The 8,809-nt window shown below is 35.5% G+C and overlaps 1 long non-coding RNA gene across 1 annotated transcript in view; it reads right to left on the minus strand.

Annotated features, from left to right (window-relative positions):
• Positions 1 to 8,809, minus strand: part of LOC142334774 (uncharacterized) — a 36,021-nt gene that overhangs the window by 20,506 nt on the left and 6,706 nt on the right. The gene's annotated exons all lie outside the window — the stretch shown is intronic.

Below are 8,809 nucleotides of genomic sequence, written 5' to 3' on the forward strand. Positions count from 1 at the left end.
CATGATTCAATCAGCGATCGAAGGCGGGAATATCAACCGCTACGCAATGAGAAATCGGTAGCGCAAATGGTAAAACATTGAGCCACAGCTAGCGTTCAGGATACAAAAATCTTCAGCGCAGGAAAGGAGCGAAGACACAAAAAATTCGACCTGGAAATTAAAACAAAGTTGAATCTATAACAGGAAACGTTTGATTGATGATAATTTTGAGCTTAAACTCAATTGAAGGATCAAAGACTCATCTAATTGAAAAAGAGCATGAGCTAGAGTTCACGAGAGCAGCAATAGAAAAGAATGATGTTCGCTCTCAATTAATTAGTGCTCTAAACAGACCACCATTTAATTGGTCCGCCAAAAAAGCGTCGTCTAAGATTGGTTCGGTAGAGTGCCCAAGCTTCTAAGACCAGTTGATTCAACAGCTCGCTTAGAAGCCACACCTGAACATAATAAGCGTAGCCAAATCCCGCGTCTCGAAATTCACGCAATCGTTCGATCAGCGCTGACGATGGGACTATTCCCTGCGTTGGGTTACGATACAGCAGTGGATATTCAGGCTGAAATAAATTTTCTCGAATGGCCGGAGTATTATAGAATGTCCTTTTCAATAATAGAATAACGACCCATACCTGATTCAACCAAAATGAGCCATATGAACGTTCTGGTGACAGACATGGCAAAGTCAGCAACATCTTGAATGCTGGTAGTCCAGACAATTCTATGTTCTATGTCGCGGGCAGGAGATTTCTGGAGCGGAAAGTTGGAAGGTCTCACGAGATCATCGATGTACACCTGAAGAGTCTCCTCAGTGCAAATCAAGTGAGTCTTCATAACTCATCAATTCTGAGCAAACACTCAGCTAGAATTGTTCATTTTGTGAAAAATCGCCGATTCACGTCTGAAAAGTGGTTACGTGGATTGGCTTTGGTAAAAAGTTTCCAGCTTTTGAGGGAGAACGAAAGGAGGAAGACCGAAAAACTCGAATAGAGACAAGCAGTCTTCAATGACATCCAGTGCAATTTCCGAACAAGTGATGGCGCTGATAAAAGATGGAGATATCCACGTTTAAGAAGCATGAGTGTAAATGATCGGTACATATTCTCGATGAAAAAAAGTTTTTTTTCACAGATGTATGGGTAATGCTGATGCAACCAGACATTTTGAAGTCAATACGTGCGGTACAAATGGATTCACTGAGAAGCACAATCAACTGATGTTTTTAAAAGTTAAACGGACAGAAAAACTCAACAGTCAAGGTTAGCAGCAGCAATCCAATATAGCTACCAAGTTACGAGATTTCTTCAGATAGTTCCCGTCTCAAAACAGAGTGGTGCTGTTAGGCTAAACATCATGCTATTCCAGATTGTAGATCAGCGATTTTATTCATCGATCAAATTTTGCAGTACAAAATGGCAATCCAGAGCAGTGAATTTACGCTGAACAAAACAAAGCGTTCATACCTCGAACAAAGAATCTGAAAACAGAAAAGATTTCTCTCAAATTTAAAAGACTACCTTCAAAAACGATGTCGAGTGAAGCATTTGCAAACCATACAATCTCTTCTGAAAACACAAATCTTAACTACAACAAGCTGAATCAGAGCTTCAATAGCTTGAGTGTTTTACCCAATAAAAAATTCAACTTGAGAAAAATTGGCCGCATATTTGGTGAAGTAGCGATGATCTAAAATGCCTATTACCCTTGAAGACAGAAACGCGTAGTGAACTTTTAGCCGCTCTAACGCTATTGAGATCGATATTCAGTAAACCCTTGGCGGGTAAAAGAGTTAAAACTTTGGTCATAGAGTTCCAAAATGAACTGAGACCGTTCAAATTTCGTTGGACATAAAAATCCATGCTTCCAAAAACAATGTCGTCAAACATTCAAAAATTGAACAAGGAATAAATGTATTAATTTTGACTGCAAGCTACTAGCAGAAACGTATCTGCTGCAAGGGTTGATCGGAACTAAATTCTGATTTTCTGAAAGAATAATTATCTTGACGATTGACATGGAATCTAAATTTTTACAACTTCATGTATCTAAGTTAGGAGATTGCTTGAGGTTCCTATGGTATACGGTAAATTACAAAACTGTTCAAGTATGCAAACAGCAGCCTCAAATATTTCGAGCCAAAAAATTCTGCTATATGAACAATTTATGTTTTCAAACTAGTGAGGGGAATAATAAACAATGTACCAATTACAGCTAAAATCAAAGTAATTTAGTGACGATTCTGTCAATTTGGTAAAAGCTCCATTAAACGCAATTGAAGACTTCAATCAATACAGCTTTTTTAACGTCACGTCATGAGTTTGAACTTTGGAATTGAATACTTAACTGCAATGCGTATTTCCTAGCAATCCTAAAAGACTTGAAATCTTTCAGCATCACAAAGCAACTTGAAGGTGAACCCAACATGGAGGCATTCTCAGTACTTAGATTACAATTGACTGATAATGATGTTAGTCTTCAGGTGTGCAAGGTACAAATAAAAAAATTGAAACATCTTTATTTAAAAAAGAAGATTATGTCACCAGTTTCTTCATTACTTGATCCCATCTGACTGTGTGTTTTGCTCAGTGCTTACAGGAGATAACTTTTTAAAAGCATTTGGTCTGATAATGAACATTATTGGGGCAACCAAGTGAAACCTGGTGAAGTAAAAGACATTTTGAAGAAGAAAAAATAACTCCCAATTGGAATTGATACAAACGTCAACATATGATACTTCAAAAGAGCGGGGAACCAGACCGAGTTCATGTGTTTGACGGTGCCTCTCACAACACGATATGTGCAGTTGCTTAAATACTTTCTCTTCCGAAAGAATGCTGTTTTTTTTGGCAAATGCGGAGTAGCACCGAAGAAGCGTATTTAGATACCACAAATCGAAATGCGAGTGGCAGCCAAGGCAATGATGTTGAGAAAGTAAGTGGTCAAGGAACAAGAGATGAGAATGCATAGGTGCACTTATTGGCCAAAAACACTCATAAGTTCGCAGTGGAAGCGCAGTGTTTCTGACCAATTGAGAAACCTAACCTATTTCTGGATACAATTGATTCTTCGCCTGGAAAAATTGCATGTGATTTGAACAACTTAACGAGGATTGGCATCAGATAAATCAACGTTGAAGAACTCAAGAGAAATAAGTGTTTCGCTAGACTGTTCTATTTTAAGTCACCAGAATGTAAATGGCCAGTGCAAGTGGAGCTAATATTTGTCTCAATCATCTTGAAGCTACTACTGCCAAAACATGTTGTCGAAAACATGAAGTCTCTCAAAGTAAGTTCCAAAATGGACTGAGACCGTTCAAACATTGTGGAACATAAAAATCCATGCTTCCAAAAAACAACGTCGTTAAAAAATTAAAAAATGGAAATTGCATGAAAGTATAAAGTTCGACCGCAAGCTACTAGCAGAGCCGTATCTGCTGCATGGGTTGTTTGGAACTAAATTCTGATTTCATGAAAGAATAATTAAATTGACGGTTGACATCGAATCTAAGTTTCTACAGCTTCATGTTAGAAGTTGCTTGGGGTTTCTATGGTATACGGTAACTTAGAAAACTGTTCAAGTATGTAAGCAGCAACCTCAAATATTTCGAGCAAAAATTTCTGCAATATGCGCAATTTATGCTCTCAAGCTAGTAGATTGAATCAAGAAAACAATGTACCAATTATAGCTAAAGTCGATATAATTCAGTGACGATTCTGTCTATTTGGTAGAAGCCCCAGTAAACGCAATTGAAGACTTCTATCACTTACAGCCTTTTTTCACGTCATGAGTACGGACTGGGAAATTGGATAAGAAACAGCAATGCATATTTCCAAGCAATCCTAAAAAACTTGAAATCATTCAGCAACACAAAGCAAGTTGAAGGTCATCCTATCATGGAGGAATTCTCAGTACTCAGAGTACATCTGACTAATAATGATTATAATCTTCAGGTCTGCAGAGGTACAAATGAAAAAATCGAAACAACCATAACTAAAAAGGAAGATTTTGTCACCAGTTTCTTCAATACTTGACCCCATCTGACTGTGTGCTTTGCTAAGTGCTCACAGGAGATGATTTTTTAGAGGCATTTGAACTAATATTGGACAATATTGTGCCAACCAAGTGAAACCTGGTGAAGTAAAGACATTTGGAAGAAAGAAAACAACTTCCAGCAGTATTTGATACAAACGTAAAAGTTTAGGCTTAAATGTTTTGAAGAGTTCTTGAGGCAATTTGTCCCGCAGTACCCACATATACGGGTCAAAAGCCGCTGCAATAACATTGATTGCGCAATCGGAAACTAGACTGCGAATTGTCCTGAACTTCTAAACCAAGTTAAAAAGTGGGGATGTCATCAACTAACTGCACTTTGATGGAACAACAGAATCGGTGTGAAAGTGAGAACACATATACGTGATATTTCCAATTTTTTACCACCAGTACATCTAATTTTTTTAATTAAAAACTTTGAACCGGTATCTACCTGACTTCCCAAAAATTTCTTCTGTTTTTATGAGGAACTTGTCCTTTAATTGGCATATCAATAGCACATCAATATTTAGTTTTTTCAGCGTCCTCAACTTAACAAAAAAAAATATCATAAATTTTTTTTTCAATTTTTTCATAAACTAGAGTTCTCAGTGATAGCTGTGATTGTTTGAATCAAGTTAAAAGCTCAATCTATTTTTTTGCAAGTTTATTTGGTAATAACCATGGCGACTCTTTGATCGCTATCTCTAGATTGTTTAAACTGAAAAGATTTGTCGTGATCTTTGATAGCTGACACAAACATACGCGCCAATTGCAATTCTTGGCCGTAAACTAACGGAGCATATTCAAAAATCCTTAATGATTCCCTAATAATGCTTTGCTCTATGAACATGGATGAAGAAAAGGAAGCAATAATTTTTTTGCCGACTTCAAATGGTAACCTTGAAAGATTTTATTGGATGTTAGAACATTGAAATGGCAACTATTTTCTCAACAAAAAACAGATATTCTAAATCACCGAGATCTAGAAAGAAAACTAATCATCCATTCGATACGAATTTTGTTGCCTGATTTCAAAATCGAAAATCAACAACTATATTTTTGGACTTTATCCGCAAAGTCACTTAAAAAGTCTGTCAAATAGTTGTTTTTATTTATTTCCGCTAAAAATACATAATTTTAATAAATTTTAGCAAAGACCACATGATCGGAAACTTCAATTATTTTCATGGAAGTGAAATGAAAAATTGTGGTCAAATAAATCTGGATAATAATGTAAAAAACTAATACCATTTTATCCGTTTTTTTATTGCCGTCGATTGTTTCTCGGGAGCATGTCTTGTGCTTTGATAAGTTTTGTTCTTTGTTTTTTTAATAACGAATTCTTTTACTTGACAGATTTGTGAAATTTTGTATTTATTAATAACCACAAGTCAAGTAATACCACGAGCCATCAATTCTCTAATTTATGTTAACAATCCAATTAAAATTGCAGTAAAGCAGAATCTATTTCGTCAAGTATCCCATAATGCTGGAGACAATGACAACTGCATGATAATATGTATTAGTATTGGACAGTTGACTTAATTTTCAGCGTAAATGAACAATTTTGTATGATCTGTAATATCAACAAATGCACAACGCATACACCCATTTGCAAGATGAGCACCCGGAGGTTGGTGGCAGAGCAAATCAGCGCTGAATCAGTCTAGAGACATCTTTTTCTGCATGGCTATTATTCTGTCCATGTCACAAATTACACTGTCTGGTCTTGATTTTTAGGTTAAATTTACTGCATGAAAAAATTATGTTCAGTTTGTCTCCCGAAAGCAAAGTTTGGTTTATATGCGATTCGAAATTCCGCGTGGGCTACTTTTAATTTTATTTCGAGTAGCAAGTCAAAACCACTAAGCTAAAGGGGCTCTTTGGTTTTTACTTACAACCTAGCCTAAGAAAAAAGAACGTGTATATTACTATAGAAGTTACCAGTTGTAAGCAATAAAAGTATGAGATTATGCCGCTCAGACTTAACTTCGGCGCATGATAAATATTTAGAATATACAAGATAAATTAGCCTGGGCGATCTCGATGACATCAACAAAATCATAAGGAAGAATATATGCACATAAAGAAACTTAAAATCTTCTGGAGATGCAATTTTTCAGAAGTAAAATAATGTTTTACTCTTGAAGTGTGCTGGCTCAGCGCAGAAATGCTCTGAGACTCCAATCCGGCCAATAGGAACAATTCAACGTTCCTTATCAATGGCTTCACGCGGCCCGTGGCTTCGTTTCAATTGCAAACTCTTGCTAAAAGTGACAGTTGAAGCTCCAATTGTAACCAATTCAAAATCTTGCAAGAATCTTTAATGATTATAAATTTTTTCAACGCTAGGCTCGTTTTGGAGACATTCAAAATATTGAGTCTTTATTGTTGAGACCATGAGACTTCATCTTTAACTACTTTTTGTTAAATAGAGATAGAATTTTAGGCTGAAATGTTTTGAAGAGTTCTTGAGGCAATTTGTCCCGCAGTACCCTCAAAAGCCGCAGTAATAACATTGGTTGCGCAATCGGAAACTAGACTGTGAATTGTCCTGAACTTCTATACCAATTTAAAAAGTGCGGATCTCATTAAATAAGGGCACTTTGATGGAACAACAGAATCGTTGTGAAAGTGAGAACATATATACGTGATATTTCCAATTTTTTTACCAGCAGTACGTCTAAATTTTTTAATTAAAACTTTGAACCGGTATCTACCTGACTTCCCAAAAATTTCGTCTGTTTTTATGAAGAACTTGTCCTTTAATTGGCATATCAATAGCACATCAATATTTAGTTTTTTCAGCGTCCTCAACTTATCATAAAATTTTTTCAATTTTTTCGTAAACTAGAGTTCTCAGTGATAGCTCTGATTGTTTGAATCAAGTTAAAAGCTCAATCTATTTTTTTGCAAGTTTATTTGGTAATAACAATGGCGACTTTTTGATCGCTATCTGTAGATTGTTTAAACTGAAAAGATTTGTCGTTATCTTTGATAGCTGACACAATTATACGCGCCAATTGCAATTGTTGGTCGTAAACTAACGGAGCATGTTCAAAAATCCTTAATGATTCCCTAATAATGCTTGGCTGTATGAACATGGATGATGAAAAGGAAGCAATAATTGTTTTTGCCGACTTCAAATTGTAACCTTGAAAGATTTTATTGGATGTTAGAACATTGAAATGGCAACTATTTTCTCAACAAAAGACAGATATTCTAAATCAGCGAGATCTAGAAAGAAAACTAATCATCCATTCGATACGAATTTTGTTGCCTGATTTCAAAATCGAAAATCAGCAACTATATTTTTGGACTTTATTCGCAAAGTCACATAAAAAGTCTGTCAAGTAGTTCTTTTCATTTATTTCCGCTAAAAAAACATAATTTTAATAAATTTTAGCAAAGACCACATGATCGGAAACTTCAATTTTTTTCATGGAAGCGGAATTGAAAATTGTAGTCATATAAATCTGGATAATAATATAAAAAACTAATACCGTTTTCTCGGTTGTCTTTTTGTCGTCGATTGTTTCTCGGGAACATGTCTTTGGCTTCGACATGTTTTTTTCTTCGTGTGTTTTTAATAACGAATTCTTTTACTTAACAAATTTGTGAGTTTTTGTATTTATTAATAACCGCAATTAAAGGAATACCATGAGCCATTATCTCTCAAACTTATGTTACAATCCAATTCAACAATGCAACAATCCAATTAAAATTGCAGTAAAGCGGCATCTAATTCTTCAATTATCCTGTAATACTGGAGGCAATGACAACTGCATAATAATAGGTATTAGTATTGGACAGTGGACTTAATGTTTAAGCATAAATGAACAGTTTTGTATAATCAGTAATATCAACAAATGCACAATGCACACACTCATTCGCAAGTTGAGCACCCGAAGGTTGGTGGCAGAGCAAATCAGCGCTGAATCAGTCTAGAGACATCTTTTTCTGCATGGCTATTATTCTGTCCATGTCACAAATTACACTGTCTGGTCTTGATTTTTAGGTAAAATTTACTGCATGAAAAAATTATGTTCAGCGTATCTCCCGAAAGCAAAATTTGGTTTATATGCGATTCGAAATTCCGCTTGGGGTACTTTTAATTTTATTTCGAGTAGGAAGTCAAAACCACTAAGCTAAATGGGCTCTTTGGTATTTACTTACAACCTAGCCTAAGAAAAAAGAACGTGTATATTACTATAGAAGTTACCAGTTGTAAGCAATAAAAGTATGAGATTATGCCGCTCAGACTTAACTTCGGCGCATGATTAATTTTTGGAATATACAAGATAAATTAGCATGGGCTATCTCTATGACATCAACAAAATCATAAGGAAGAATATCTGTACATAAAGAAACTTAAACTCTTCTGGAGATGAAATTTTTCAGAACTAAAATAATGTTTTACTCTTGAAGTGTGCTGGTTCAGCGCAAAAATGCTCTGAGACTCAAATCCGGCCAATAAGAAACATTCAATACTTGTTATCATTGGCTTCACGCGGCCCGTGGCTTCGTATCAATTGCAAACTCTTGCTAAAAATGAAAGTTGAGGCTCCAAGTGTAACCAATTAGAGCGGACTTAGTCTAACAGATCGGACGTTGTCTTGAAAATTTTGCAACATATTCTTTCACCTTGAAAATGCTTTTTGCAAAAAATTTTAATCAAGGATAAGCTCTAATTCTTAATGCTTGCTCCATCGATATACTGAAGGTTTCTTTTCTTTTTCGTTTTCTTCAAAGTTTAAGCAAAAACATAACAATTTTTACCAAA

Source organism: Convolutriloba macropyga, chromosome 2, assembly GCF_964194025.1.
Source record: "Convolutriloba macropyga chromosome 2, txConMacr16.3, whole genome shotgun sequence".
Classification (NCBI taxonomy): domain Eukaryota; kingdom Metazoa; phylum Xenacoelomorpha; order Acoela; family Convolutidae; genus Convolutriloba; species Convolutriloba macropyga.